We start from the raw sequence: 16,149 nt of genomic DNA, 5'->3' as shown, positions 1-16,149 counted from the left end.
GTCAGGAGGAAGGAGGCGGGCACCGCCGACGTGCGCGCGCAGCCCCGCCCACCAGGGGGCTTTCGCTTTTTCCCGGCCGCGCCGCCGTCTCCTGGAGAGAACAGCTAGGGGCGGAGACGCAGGCCCGCCTCTGCGCTCTGCGGCAGCGCGTGACGTCACGCGGGGCGGGGCCTCAGGGAGCGTAGGGAGGGACCAAGGCCGAGAGCCCCTGGTTGCGCCACTCACACTCGGAGAAGCGCTAACAGGACAACGGTTCAGGCCAATCGCAGTGAGGCCTGTGGCGGCAGCGAGACTAGGGTGGAGACTTCGGAGACTGCAGTTGCAGGTGGGTGAGCTCTGGGGTCTGAGGGAGGAGTGGGATGGCAGCGCCTCGTTCTGGGGGCCCCGCGAAGGAGGGGATCCCCCGGGCTCCAGCCGCCCCTGTCAACCCTCCGTGTGCGCGGCCGGGCGGGCGGCCGGGCTTTCCGCGGCGGAGAGAGCGCCGCACGGTGCCCCCGGGCTGCCTTGCTCGCCGCCCCGGGCCCCGCGGCGGGAGGGGGGCTGCGGCCCTGTGCCCCGCGCCAGGCGGCCCCGCCGACCCTCACTGTGTCCCGCGCCGGCCGAGCGGCCCCTCCGACCCCTGAGTGCGGCCGGGCGGGGACGGCCGGCCCTGCCCAGAGCCCTGGGGACGGGGCACCTGCGGTATCGCGGCGCCGGCCGCCCTGCTCTGCAGGAGCGTCGGCACCGAGTTAGAGCCCCAGCAGCCTTCCTTCCAGGGCGGCCGAGGTTCAGATCGATGCCTCTGCGCCCGCACCTGCCCCGGGGAGACTCTAGGTGACGCTTCTGCGAGAGTCCTCGTGACCAGAGCCCCTTGCGGGTATTGGCCCAGCGGAAAGTTGGCCTCTGCGGATGAATGTCAGAGCCCAACTTTGCGGTACACTGAATGCTGTCCTCCGAGATTTGGCCGGGTCCCTCCTTCCTTTGTCGGCTGATGGAGGGCCGGCAGTCGTAATTCGCAGTTACCTAAGGATTCTTTCCATCCTCTTCTAGGTGGCTTCTATTCTGTTGTTTTCTATACTTGTTTCCGTTAACTTTTCCTGATATCGTGAGCCCTTTCCAGTCCTTTGCAAGTAGGTGGGATTTTGAACAGACAACACACTCATCCTCAAAGGGATGTAAAATAAATTACTGGCTTGATATATCAGCTTGGGTAGTACTGACCAAAAGCCTGTGTCAGGTGCCGTGTTTGAGATCCGCTTACTACCTGCAGAGAGCTTACAATCTGGCAAAGCACATAAAGCATGTACAAAAAATCCGCAGTAAGTGACACGTAAAGGTGTGCAAAGCATAAGGTGTCTGCTAATACAACTATCACCAATGATCATAACTCCTTTCTCCGCTTTTAACTTTATGTATCTAAGCATCCTATGATACCTTCTCCGTTCTTGTCTTTTTCAACTGATTTTTACAAAATTTCACCCTGTTTTCTGTTTCTAAAACACTTCTAGGTACATGGTCACATGTTCTGTGCAGTAGTGATTATTGTTACTGATGGAGAATCTGAGATCAGAAAGGGGATCTGTGGAATTAGGTAAATTCAGGTTAAGGAAGGCATAGTCGATTCTTTTACCACGGAACTAAGCTCTGTATATTCATCTATAGAGCCTAATATACAGACAGATCATGTGCTTATTCATACTTGCTCTCTCTGCCTAGAATATTCTCTCCTCCCGTCATCACATTCATTCCCCTGTATCATTCAGGTCTTGGCTCAGATGTCCTCAGAGAATCTCTCTGTACCCCAGATCTCAACAGCTCACTCTCCCCACCCCCTGCCTCATTCCCAAGCCTGGTCCTAGCCTGGGCACTCTTTATAGGTTTCTTTAAAGGAATCCCCTTCCCTGTGTGCTTTGTAAATTATTACTTATTCAAGGCTGAGGGCAAACCTTGCCTTTTCTTAAGGACTACCCCAGAGTATGTTTTTGTTTGTTTTTAACTAATTAATTTGGCACCTCCTCTAGCACTACCTTATAATATCTATTATCCTGAATTATTTATGTGTGTTATCTTACAAATTAGGATGTAAGCTACTTGAGAGGGAATTTAATGCATACCTTGCCTCCTACAAATAGTATACATAAGTAAATGTTTTGATCAACCTTTACAATAGAGTTTACTCCGTTTATAAGCGAACATTGGCATTTATATTCGGTCTACCTTTATTTCCCTCATTTTTATCTTAAGGAAATATGAATGTGCCTAACTCTATTCAGTAAACCCAAACATTTTGTTACAATATCTTTATTGCATTGGTCAGGGGGGAAAGAAGACTAAAATATTAGAGGTTCAGCAAATTTGTGAGTAATAGTCATCTTGCCAGATCTTGATCTGTGCCTTCTTATTGGGATCCTAAGAAAACTGTGTTCTTTTCCCACTTCTGGCACCAGTTCTCCGTGTGACTTTGGGTAAATAACATAACCTCTTCCAAGGATCAATTTCAGTGGAAAGGTATCAAATGAAATCATCTCTAAGGTTCAGTGATTTTTGAGTGAATAATGTGCATTTAGCTTTTTACTGAGTCACCACTTAAACTTTATTACATTGTAAAACTTAACTTTTCAAAACTTTAGTAAATAACTCCATGATTCTACCAGTTACTCAAGAAAGAAACCTCGATTTTTCTTTTCCCTCAATTTTCATGTCCAATCGATTCTATGTTCTACTGATTCTACTTCCAAAATAGAGCTAAAATCCATTTTTTTCTATCTCCATTGTTAACACTGTGGTCTAACCTGCCATCATGTCTCACCTGCAGTACCGACTAGTTTTCGAGCCTGCAGGAGAAGGGAACGTTGTTTCCTGTGTCCTCCCGGTCATAAGCACTCCTTGGCTCCGAGTTAATCACTGTGCTGTCCGTGCTCCTGACTAGACAGGGAAGGAAGGAGACCAGCAAGATAGAAAGCCTGCAGAGTGACGTGCCGCAGACACTAGAGATGCGTGTTTCCAGAAGGGGGACTAGTTAGCAACGCGAATACTCCTGAGAAGTTACCTAAAATGGGGAGAGAGAATTTAGCATAGCTGGCGGCAGCGTGGTGATACTGCCTCAGTCAGGTGCCAGGGTGAAAAGAGAGGAAGCGATGGCAGTGGACTCCCACAGCAGTTGGACGTAAAGCTACTGCGGACTGTTTCTGGGTCGCGGAGTAGAAAAATGGGATGGTAACGAGAGGGTAATACAGGTTCAAAGGACAGATTTTTGTTTGCTTGATGTGTAAAGTGGGAGGTACTAAAATGTGTCCACTGATGGAACCTGTCCAACAGAATTGGAGAAAGTGTTGACGCAGCAGAGGGGGTAGGTTGTGGGCGCGCACCGCTCTAAAGTGTACCGCAGAGTGGAGGACCCGGTGTCCGTTGTTTCTGGCTGTATGCCCAGTTTCTAGAATAGCGCTTGCCAAAATAGTAGCTGCTCTGTAAACTTTCTAATATTTGAATAAATGAATGACGTGAATTCTATTGCCCTTTTTCTTTTAATTCTTCTTACAGCAACCAGGAAGATACTTTAAAAAGTAAATCAAATCATGTCACTGTCCCCCGCAAAGTCTCCCTTTGTTCCAACAGCACTTAGGGTGAAATCCCTGCTCCTTCTGGCCCACAGGACCCGCGTGAGGTGGCACTGGCCTCCGCAACATTCTTGCTCTTGTCAAACGGTTCCAGTGATGCTGGCCTCCTTTCGTTTCCTAAAACTGAAGGACCCCTTCCCACTTTAGGCCTTTCTACATGATTTCTCCCACCAACCCCTTACCTTAAATGACACCTTCTCAGAAAGGCACACCCTGACACAGTAGTGGACGGGAGCAAAAGCTCTGGAGCCAGACCATCTGGGTCCAGGTCCACGCTTGCTTGCTGTATGACCTTGAGCAAATTGTCCCCCTCCCTGTAAAGTGGGGACAATAGCAGAATCTATGTTATACCGTTCTTCTCAAGATTAAAGAGTCTCTGAAGCATGTAGGACAGAATACACAGAGGAAGCACTATGGAAGTGTCACCACCATTACTATCTGAAGTTGAATATTCCCCACTGTTCGTTTTTATTCCCTTTTCCCAGCTCTTTCTTCACAGTATGGATAACGATGGATAATTTGTCAGTCTTTCTCATTACATAGTGACCACCGGGGAAAGCCAGGGTCACGACTGCCTCTGTTCTCCATGCTTTCTTTAGTGTCTACCTCTGTACCTGGCATACAGTTAGCACTCTGTCGTAAGTGCGTATGAGAAGATGCCACCAATCACGTTCTGTTTTGAAACTCCGGGGACCAAATTCGATCACCGGAAGGCCAAACAGAAAGGGCCCACCCAGGTCAGTCACAGCACACACAGCACAGCTTTCTTTTCATACTGCGCTCCCATCAAATGGCACATGCTATTCTTGTCACTACTTTCTATCAAGGTCTTATCACACTTGATTCTTGTACTTTTATTAATTTAACTATTTAAATCAAACTTTAGTGGAAGACATTAAAGGAAATAACGAGAATAGTTTTAAAAATTGACTCAATGTTTTGAGCACAGACTAGTTTGTTGAACTTGAGATGCAGTCTTATAAAATACACCACTGTTTTACGTGCCACTGAGAAAGAAAACGGTGCCATTTTTAACTCCGACACAACTCTTTATCGTGTCGAGCTTTTCGTACTTACGGAAAGCCCTTTTAAAAAATCACGTATCACCCTCTTACACACATAAAAAGCAAAATTAGCTGAGAGGCTTGTAAAACTTTGTCATATTCAGAGTACAGTGCTTATAATTCACTTTCAACTCAGAATCTCAATGTCCATGTTTTTCTATATAAGGTCAGTCTCTGTAATCCAAGAATATTAGTGACACATCATTTCTTTTTTTTAATAACAAAAAAAATTTTAATGTTTATTTTTGAGAGAGAGACAGAGTGTGAGCAGGGGAGGAACAGAGAGAGAGGGAGATACAGAATCTGAAGCAGGCTCCATACAGGCTCTGAGCTGTCAGCACAGAGTTCAATGCTGGGCTTGAACCCACAAACCGTCAGATCATGACCTGAGCCGAAGTCACGACTGAACCCCCCGATGCATCATTTCCTAAACGAGTATCCATTGTTATCTCCAGAGTTTTCTTTTAAATCACCAATACCCATTTTCCACATTTTGATGCACATACATATGTAATGACCGGTGTCATGACTGCTACCTGACCAAAAGCAATTATAAGATACCTGTCATTTTCAGATATGTTGAGTGTGAAAAAACGTGTGTCTTAAAATTAGTGAAATGTCATACTGAATTTGCAGAATATTTGAAGAAAAAAGTTGCCTTACAGATCTTTTACCAAGAATTGTTTTACAATTAATAATGTTACTAAGTACATGTTATTACTGAGTTTAACCATTAATATTGATATGCCCATGACAATATTAATTTTAATGATATAATTTACAACAATACAATGTAATTAGGGTGTCCGCTTTGCACATGAGGAAGCTAATGCCTCAGAGAGCCTCAACAGAGGTTACTAGAATAGCGATGGGCCATTTAGGACCCTGTTCTTGCAGCTCTAAATCCTGCGGCTCTTTGTTGTTTGCAAAATGCAGTAGGACTGCAAGTACAGATTTACTCCAACCAAATTTAAGACATGAAGATTTCAGCTTCTTGGATTTTTCATTCTGGATTGAATTTAACGGCAGGGTTTATCTTTTAACAGCTTCATGAAAGTGGATACCTGTATGACTCTAATATATTTAAGAATGTGTATTGGGGAATACTTCAAAATTTCTGTTAAAGTTTGCTTTTTGTTACCGTGTGCAGAAATAATCATTACTATACTTCCATCATTGGGTTCAGTTCTTGTTTATGACCAATAAACCTCAATAAGTGACTTAATCCAACACAAGAGCCAAATTAAATACATGTTTTTAATGATAATAAAGTTAATGTTTGTGGTTGGGGTTTCTTAAATTTATTTTCTCAAGACATGTCATTATGCAGAAATACAGTTTTTATCATTTTGAAAGTCTTAAGTTTGGGTACCTTTTAGCTTTTTTGTTTTACATTCAATTTTTTTTGAAAAACTAAGTACTTATACCAAAAAATAAAATGATTTTTCCTTGGCATTTTTTTAAGTGTTTTGAACAAGAAGAAAACTGGGATATTAAAATGGTTTCTAAATTGAATTTTTGTCTTTTAAATTTTGTTTTGAAATAATCACATATACATAAAGTTTTAAAAATAGTATAAAGCAATCTCATGTACCCTTCACCCAGTTTTCCCCATGGCTACATCTTACATAATTATTGTCCAATATCAAAATCAGGAATTTGACATTGGGCCACAGTTTGTGTGCAGTTTGATGTCATTTTTTTCACATGGGTACATTCCTGTAACTAATCAAGTTACAGATTATTTCAAATCACGATAAAACTCTCCCTTGTGTTAACCCACCCTCCCACCCACACTAGAGTCCTCAGTCCCTGGAAACCACTAATCTGTTTTCTATATAATTTTTCATGTCAAGAATATTACAGAAATAGAATCATACAGTATGTGACCTTGTGAGATTGCCTTTGTACACTCATCATAATGCTCTTGCAGTTCATCTAAGTTGTTAATGTATGTCAGTCGTTTGTTTCTTTTTAATACATTCCATGAGATGGACGTACCACAGTTTATATACTCATGCATATACTGGGCAACACTTTGGATATTTATAGTTTTTGACCATACATGTAAAGCTGCTATGAAAAGCCATATGCAGATTTGTATTTCTCTAGGATAAATGCCCAGATCTATGGATAATATAGTGTATGTTTAGTTCCTCCCCCCACTTTTATTGAGATATAATTGATACATAACATTGTACTAGTTTTAGGTGTACAACATGATAGTTTGATATTTGTATATATTATGAAATGAATACCACAATAAGTTCAGTTAACATCCATCACCTCACATAATTAGAATTTCCTTCTTCTGAAGCTTTTAAGATTTACTTTCATAACAACTTTCAAATACAGAATACGGCGTTGTTACCTGTAGTCAAAATGCTGTACATTAGATCTCCAAAACTTCTTTCTTTTATAGCTGGAAATTTGTATATTTTCACCTCCTTCACTCAGTTCCCCTGCCCCCCACTCCCTCTGGCAAACAACGTGTTCTCAGTTTCCATGAGTTTTTTTTTTTTTTTCAACATTCCACATACAAGTAACATTATACAGTATTTGTCTTTATTATTTCACTTAGCATAATGCCCTCAAGGTCCATTTGTGCTGTCACAAATGGCAGAATTCCTTCTTTTTTAGGGCTAATATTTCTGTGTGTGTGTGTACCTCACGTTTTATTTATCCACTCATCAATCCACAGACATTTGTTTCCTTGTCTTGGTTACTGTGAATAATGCTGCAGTGGGGTGCAGATACCTCTTCAGGAGAGCGATTTAGTTTCCTTTCGATATATACCTAGAAGTTGAATTAGATCACATAGTAGTTCTATTCTAAAATTGTGAGGAATCTCCTTACTGTTTTCTACTATATTGGTTGCACCGATTCACATACCCACCACAAGTATACAAGATTCCCTTTTCTCCATATCCTCAATAGCACTTGTTATTTCTTATCTTTTTGACAAAGGCCATACTGACAAGTGTGAGTTTGTATCTCGGGATTTTGATTAGCACCTTCCTGATGATTAGTGACATTGAACACCACTTCATGTATCTGTGAGCCATTTGAGTGACTTTGGAAAAAGGTCTGTTCACATTCCTTGCCCATTTTTAATTGGATTATTTGGAGGTTTTTGTGCTATTGAATTCTATAAGTTCCTTATATTTTTTGGATATTAACACTCTGTCAGATGTGCAGGCTGAGAATATGTTCTCCCAGTCTGTAGGTTGCCTTTTCATTTGGTTGATCACTTCTTTTACTGTGCAGAAGTTTCGCAGTTTGGTGTGGTTTCACTTGTTTTTTTTTGTTGTTGTTATTGCTTGTGCCTTACGTGTCCTATCCAAACAGTCCCTGCTATTACCAATGTCAAGGAGCTTTTTCCCTAGTTTTCTTTCAGGAGTTTTTTTTGTTTTGTTTTTTTTGTTTTTTTAATTTTTTTTAATGTTTATTTATTTCTGAGACAGAGAGAGACAGACCATGAGTGGGGGAGGGGCAGAGAGAAAGGGAGACACAGAATCTGAAGGAGGCTCCAGGCTCTGAGCTGTCAGCACAGAGCCCCACATGGGGCTCGAACTCACAAACCGTGAGTTCATGTCCTGAGCCCAAGTCGGACGCTTAACCAGAGCCTGACCTGAGCCACCCAGGCGCCCCCTCTTTCAGGAGTTTTATGGTTTCTGGTCTCACATTTAAGTCTTTAACTGATTTAATTTTTGTGAGTGGTGCAAGTTAGGGGTCTAGTTCCATTGTTTTGCGAATCTATCTTTTGTGAATATTGAATTTTCCCAGAACCATTTATTGAAGAAACTATTTTTTCACCACTGAGTATTCGTGGCTTCTTGTCAAATCATAGTTGATAATGTATGTGTGAATTTGCTTCTGGGCTCTCAATTCTTGTCCATTAGTCCATGTGTTTGTTTTTATGCCAGTGCCTTACTGATTTTATCAGTATAGCTTTATAATACAGTTTAAAATCAGGAAGTGTGATGCATCTAGCTTTTTCTTTCTCAGAATTACTTTGTTTTTTGGAGGATGACTTTGGCTATGTAGGTAGTTCCATATGAATTTTAGGATTAATTTTTCTGTTTCTATGAAAAATGCCTTAGGTATCTTGAGAGGGATTGCATTCAATCTACAGAGGGGGTTAAATAGTGTGGACATATTAACAATTCTTCCAATCCATGAACATAGGATCTCTTTCCATTTATTTACGTCTTCTCTCATTTCTTTCATCAGTGTTTTATGGTCCTGTATAAGTGTATGAGTCTGACCTACTTGGTTAAGTTTATTCCTAAGTATTTTATTGTTTTCGATTCTATCGTAAATGAGATTGCTTTATTTTATTTTATTAGCTTTTTTTAATGTTTATTTTTGAGTGAGGGAGAGAGCACAAGTGAGAGAGGGAGACACAGAATCCAAAGCAGGCTCCAGGCTCTGAGCTGTCAGCACTGAGCCCGATGCAGGGCTCGAACTCACAGAACATGAGATCATGACCTGAGCCGAAGTCGGATGCTTCACCGGCTGAGTGACCCAGGCGCCCGTTTTCTTTATTTTAAATTTTAACTTGTTAGTGTATAGAAATGCTACTGATTTTTGTATGTTGATTTTGTATCCTACAACTTTACTCAATTCATTTATTAGTTGCTATAGATATATATATATTTTTTTTTGGTGTAGTCTTGAAGATTTTCTATATATAAAATGCCATCTGCAAACAAAGACAATTTTTTTTTTCCTTTCCAATCTGATTCCATTTATTTGTTTTTCTTGTCTGATTGCTCTAGCTAGAACTTCTAGTACTTTGTTGAATAGTGGTGACAGTGAACAACCTTCTCTTGGTCCTGATATTAGAGGAAAAGCTTTCACCCTCTTACCATTGACCTTGATGTTAGCTCTGCACTTCTCATATATGGCCTTTAGTATATTGATAATTCTATGCTCACTTTCCTTCTGTCCCCAGTTAATTGAAATTTTTTATCATGAATGGATGTTGAATTTTGTAATGTTTTTTTTTTTCCTGCATCTGTTAGGATGATATGATTTTTATCTTTCCATTAATGTGGTAAATTATTACATTTATTGATTTGCATATGTTAAACCATCCTTGCATCGTAGAGATGAATCCTGATTGATCGTAGTCTATTATCCTTTTAATGTGCTGTTGGATTCAGTTTGCCAGTTATTTTGTTGAGACTTTCTGCATCTGTAGTCATCAGAGATGTTAGCCTGTAGGGTTTTGTTTTTTGGTTTGTTTGTCTTGTTTTTATAGTGGCCTTATAAAATGTGTTTAGAAGTATTCCCTACTCTTTAGCATTTTGGATACTAAAAGGATTGGTATTGATTCCTTTTTAAATGTCTGGTAAAATTCACCCATGAATCCATTTGGTCCTGGACTTTCCTTTGTTGGGAGGTTTTTGGTTACTGATTCATCTTACAGTAATTAGTTTGTTCAGATTTTCTATTCATGATTCAGACTTGGTAGGTTGTATATTTCTATGAATTTATCTATTTCTTTTGAGATTTTAATTTGTGTATAATAGTACATAGTAGTTTCTTATGAATCTTTGCATCTCTGTTGTATCACTTATAATATCTCCTCCTTCATTTATAATTTTATTTGGGTGCTCAACCTCTCTTTAGTTAGGTAAAGGTTTATCAATTTTGTTCATATTTTCATAGAACCAACTCTTATTTTTGTTAGTTTTTCTGTTCTTTTCTTGATTTCTATTTCATTTCTTTCTGCTCTAATTTTTATTATGTCCTTAGTTCTGTTAATTTTGGACTTATTTTGTTATTCCTCATTCTTTGGGATGTAAAATTAGGCTGTTTATTTGGGGTCTTTTTCATGGTATTGTATTTATTGCTATAAATTATGCTCTCAGAACTGCTTTTGCTACATCCCGTAAGTTTTGGTATGCTGTATTTTCATTTCATGATATTCTTTTATTTTCCTTTTAATTTCTTCTCTCATGCCTTGGTTGTTCAGAACTGTGTTTAATTTTCATTTATTTGCTAATTTTCCTTTTTTTCCCATTACTGATACCTGCTTTCATATGATCATTGCTGGAAAACATAGTGTAATTTCTGTCTTCTTAAATTTGCTAAGATTTGTATTATGGCCTAACATTTGCCCTATCCTAGAAAATACTCTGTGTATCTGTCACTTAGGTCCTTTTGGTCTATAGTGTTGTTTAAATCTACTGATTCTCTGTTCGGATGATCTATCCATTATTCAGTGGAATGTTAAAGTCACCAATTATTATTTTAATACTGTTTATTTCTGTCCATTCTGTTAGTATTTGCTTCATACACTTAGGTGCTCTGATATTGGGTTCATAAATATTTACAATTATGCATTCTTAATGGATTGACTCCATTATCATTATATAATGACTTTCTTTATCTCTTGACTACTTTTTAGCTTAAAGTCTCTTCTGATATAACATCCCTGCTTTCTTTTGGTTACCATTTGTGTGAAATATCTTTTCCCATTCCTTCACTTTCAGTCTACATGTGCCTTTAAAGCAGCAGTGAGTCTCTTGTAGGCAGCACATCATTGGATCTTATATCTTTATCCATTCAGCATCCTGTCTTTTGATTGGAGAATTTGATTCATTTATGTTTAATTATTAATAGGTAAAGACTTATTATTGCCACTTTGTTTAACCATGTTCTGTTTCCTAGATGCTTTGTTGCTTCTTTGTGGTTTGATGACTGTTAGAGCAATATTTTGTCACTCTTTAATCATAGTCTTTTTGTGACTACTACAGGGTTTTCCTTTTTGGTTACCATGAGGCTTATATAAAAGATATTTATAATGTTCTGTTTTAAGTCGATAACAGTTTTAATAACATAAACTTTAAATTTTTATTTCTTCCCTCACAGTTTAGATTATTAATGTTTCAGTTTATACATATAAGTATGCATATATACATGTATGTATGTATTAAAATTTTTTATTTTTAAGTAATCTCTACATCCAATGTGGGGCTCAAACTCACAACCCTGAGATCAAGTGTCACATGCGCCATTGACTGAGCCAGCCAGGCACCTCATAGTTTACTTATATTTTATGTTGTGTATCCAGTAACAAATTTTTGTAGTTATGATTACTTTTAATGTTTATTTTTTAACTTTTTAATTTAGAGTTGTAAATGAATTGAAATAATTGAGATTAGTTTTCTACATATTCATATGTTTTTATGATGTTAATTAGCATCATTTTATTTGGCACGTGGGTGGCTCTATCAGTTGAGCATCCAACTTCAGTTCAGGTCATGATCTCATGGTTCGTGGGTTCGAGCCCCGCGTTGCACTCTATGTTGACAGCTCAGAGCCTGGAGCCTGCTTCGGAGTCTGTCTCCCTCTCTCTATGCTTCCCCTACTCATGCTCTGTCTCTCTCTCTCTCTCTCTCTCTCTCTCAAACATAAATAAACATTAAAAAAAAAAGAACTACCTTTAGTATTTCTTATAAGTCAGGTATATTGATGATGAACTTCCTTTAGTTTGAGAAATTCTTTACATCTCATTCATTTCTGGAAGACTGCTTCGCCAGCTATACTATGGTCAGCTGACAGTTGTTTTTCCTTCAATATTTTGAATATATCACCCCATTCTCTCCTGGCTGAAAAGTTTCTGAGAAATCTGTGCATAGTCTTATGGGAGGGGAGGAGGTCCCTTGTACGTGATATGTCACTCTTGCTGCTTTCAAAATTCTTTGTCTTTGACTTTTGACATTATGTCTCCCTGTGTAGCTGTTTAGGGTTCAACCTATTTGGGTCCTTTGGGCATCATTACTCTGATATCCATTCCTCATGATATCCTTCCTCATGTTTGGGAAGTTTTCAGCCATTATGGTTTTAAAAATATTTCTGCCCTTTTTTCATTCTCTTCTCCTGGGATTCTTATAATGCATATATTGTTCTTTTAGTGGTGTCCACTGAGGCCCACAGGCTTTCTTTACTCTTTTTAATTCTTTCTTCTTTTTGCTATTCTGACTGGATAATTTCAAATGCCCTACTTTATAGTTCACTGATTCTTTTACTTGATGGAGTCTGCTGTTGAAGCACTCCATTGAATTCTTCATGTCAGTCACTGAATTCTTCAGCTTTAGAATTTCTCTCTCTCTCTCTCTTTTCTCCTTCCCTCTCTCCCTCTCACTCCCCCTCCGTCCCTTCCTTCTTTTCCTTCCTCCCCTCATTCCTTTCTTTCTTTTCCGCCCTTCCTTCCTCCCTTCCTTCATTCATGATTTCTTTGTTGAACGTCTCATTTTATTCATGCAGTATTTCCCTAATATTATTTAGTTATTTGTGTTTTCTTGTAGTCCACTTAACTTCTTTAAGAGGAATATTCTGAATTCTTTGCAGTTTATAGAGCTCCCATTTCCTTAGGGTCAGTTATTGGGGCTTTATTACTTTCATGTAGTGATGTCATTGTTTACCTGATTCTTCATAATCCTTGATTCTTTGTGTTGGGATCTATACATTTGAGTAAGCAGTCTCCTCGTCCACATTTTACAGGTCTTCTCCAAAGACAGTCTTTCACCAGTCAGTTCACCTTGGTTCTGGACTGGTCAGCTGGCAGCATCCTTGGTCAAGTGGGGCCTGCTATCAGGGCTTTCTATTTGGGCAAGGAGGCTGCCTGAGCCCTGAGGTCAGACTTGGTGCCGACGGCTGGAAACTGTTGGTTTCCTGCCCATGCGCAGCTGTGGGATGGGCTCTGTGGCTGCATGGATTCTCTGGTTAAACTTCCTACTCAGGCCGACTGGGTGCTACACTCAACAGTTAGGCAGGGCTGCAAAGGTGCTTCCTTGCCTGAGTGGAGTTGTACAACAGGCTCCACAGCCCTTTAGCTTGATGGCCAGGGGCCTGAATCCAGCAGAGAGCTGCTCACCAAACTCCTTGCTCAGACACTACTACCAGCTTTGCTGTGAAGGTGGAAAGAGCTGCTGGCTTGGCTCTCTGCTCACCTGCTGCTGTAAGCTTGGCTACAGGTTGGGCTATACAACTTCCCAGGTGCTCTGGTTAGGCTTGCTTGTTGGGCAGGGCTGGAAACTGTATTCAGTGCAAGGCAGGGCTTCACATTTGGGCCACGTGACAGCCTTCACAGCCAGTTAGGCTTGGTAGTCAGGGACTTCAATCAGGCAAAACACGTTGAGCTCTCTGGCCAGAGGGGTTCACCAGCTGGGCTCTGCAGACCTGCAGAGATGTTGCTAGGTGCTCCTCTCAAGTGCTGCTGAGCTGCTCAGTTTCTCAGATGCTCTGCTCAGGTTTCTCGGTGAAGCTGGGCTGGGGGCTGCACTCAGCAGTGAGCAGGACTAAGATTTAGCTGTTCTGCCAGGCAGGGTGGCAGGACAGGCTCCAAGGCCAGCAGGACTGGTTGTCGGGGTCTTGAATCAGTCACAACTACACACTGGGTTCCCTGGTCAGATGGGGTCACAATCTTGTGGTTAGCTTAAGAAACAGCCAAATAGTTTCCATTATCAACATGTGAATGATATGGTATCTCGGTGCCCTCTCAATCATCTGATGTTACCGATATTTTTTTATTAGCCATTCTAATGGATGGGGGTGATATTTCATTGTGGTCTTAATTTTGTATTTCCATGATTAATGATATTAAACATATCTTCATGTGTTCATCTCTTGATTTTCTTTGGTAAAATACCTCTTCCTATCTTTTGCCCCCTTTTTAATTTAATTGTTTGTTTTTTTACTGATGGGTTTTGAGAATTCTTTATATTAATAGATATCAATCTTTTATCAAATTTCATTTGCAACTATTTTCTCCCAGGCTGTAAATGATCTTTTCATCCTCTTAACAGGATCTTTCACAGAGGAAATGAAACATACTCAGTTTTGACAACATTCAAGTAACATTTTTCTCTGTTTTGTGAAGTGTGCTTTTAATGTCATAGATCTAAAACTCATTGACTAACCCTTTGTCATGAACATTTTCTCCTATATTCTAAAAATTTTAGTTTTTACATTTCACATTTAAGCCTATGATCCATTTTGAGTTAATTTTTGTATTAAATGTGATATTTAGATCAAGGTTCACTTTTTTGCCTGTGAATATTCATTTGCTTCAACACTATTTGTTAAGAGATTATCTTTACACTATTGAATTGCTTTTGAGCTGTGTCATAAATTGGTTGATTTTACTTGAATGGGGCTGTTTATTAATTATATATTCTGTTCCACTGATCTGTGTGTCAGTCTTTCTCCAATATCAGTTTGATTAATGAAGCTATATAATAAGTATTGAAATCAGGTAGACTGACTCTTCCAACATTACTGTTATTTTTCAAAACTGTGTTAGCTGTTTTCATTTCCTTGTCTCTCCATAGAAGTTTTAGAATAATCCATGTCTACAAAAAGATCTTACTGAGATTTTGATGGGAATTGTGTTAAATCTGCACATCAGTATAGGGAGAATTGACATATTTACTATGTTGATTTTTCCACTTTATGAACATGGTACAATCTGTCAATTTATTTAGGCCTCTTTGGTTTCTTTTGTCAGCATTTTGTAGTCGCAGTGTATAAGTCTTGTACTCGTTTCAGTAGATTTTATATCCAAGTCTTGTCTTTCTTTTCCTTTCCTTTTCCTTTCCTGCTATTGTAAATGGTATTGTAATTTAAACTTTGGCTTCCATGTGTTGATTGCTAGTTTATAGAAGAAACATTGATTTTGTATGTTGCTCCTATATCCTGTGGCATTGCTGAACTCCTTTATTAGATGTATGTATATTTTGTAGGTTACTTGGGATTTTCTATGTAGACAATCTTATCATCTTTAAGTATAGAGGCAGTTTGTTCCTTTCAAATGTATAAGCCTCTTGTAGAATTTTGTTGCCTCAGTGTGGTGGCAAGGACTGCCAGTACCATGATGAATAGCAAAGGTAAGAGTGGACATACTTGCCATTTTCATCATAGAGCAAAAGCATTCAGTCTCTTACCATTTAGTATAATGTTAGCTATAGATTTTTTATAGATATTCTTTATCAAGTTGAGGAAGTTCTTCTCTGTTCTTTGCTGAAAGGTTTTCTCGTGAATAAAAGTGGGATTTCTCAATGATTTTACTGTGTCAATTGATACAGTTACATGATTTTTCTTTTTCGCTTTGCTTCAACACTGGATTACATTAATTGATATTTGAATATTGAACCACCCTTACATCCTGGGATAAAACTACTTGGTCTTGGTCTTGTGCATAATTCGTTTTAGATACTGCTGAATTATTTTTCCTGATTTTTAAAAATTTATATATTTATGAGGGATATTGATCTGTGGTTTTGTTTTTCCCTTTCTTTGTTTTTGTATTGTCTTTGTCTGGGGTACCACATTAGTACTGACTTCATAAAATTACTTGGGAAGTGTACCCTCCTCTTCTGTATTCTGGAGGAAATTATATAGATTTGGTATTAACTTTTAAAAAACTTTTGGTGAATTTAATTCCCTTAATAAGAAATTACAGGGCTGTTCAAATT

The 16,149-nt window shown here is 39.4% G+C and overlaps 1 protein-coding gene across 2 annotated transcripts in view; it reads left to right on the top strand.

The window, feature by feature from the left end:
• The first annotated feature begins 50 nt into the window (after positions 1 to 50).
• The window catches only part of KBTBD3 (kelch repeat and BTB domain containing 3), a 35,917-nt gene continuing 19,818 nt past the window's right edge, over positions 51 to 16,149 (top strand). For both annotated transcript variants that reach the window (XM_042904058.1, XM_042904059.1), the window contains exon 1: positions 51 to 325. The gene's annotated coding sequence lies outside the window, so the exon portion shown is untranslated. The remainder of the gene's footprint in view (positions 326 to 16,149) is intronic.

The sequence above is a fragment of the Panthera leo genome, chromosome D1 (genome assembly GCF_018350215.1).
Source record: "Panthera leo isolate Ple1 chromosome D1, P.leo_Ple1_pat1.1, whole genome shotgun sequence".
NCBI lineage: Eukaryota > Metazoa > Chordata > Mammalia > Carnivora > Felidae > Panthera > Panthera leo.
This window is presented reverse-complemented; position numbering and strand designations above follow the sequence as displayed.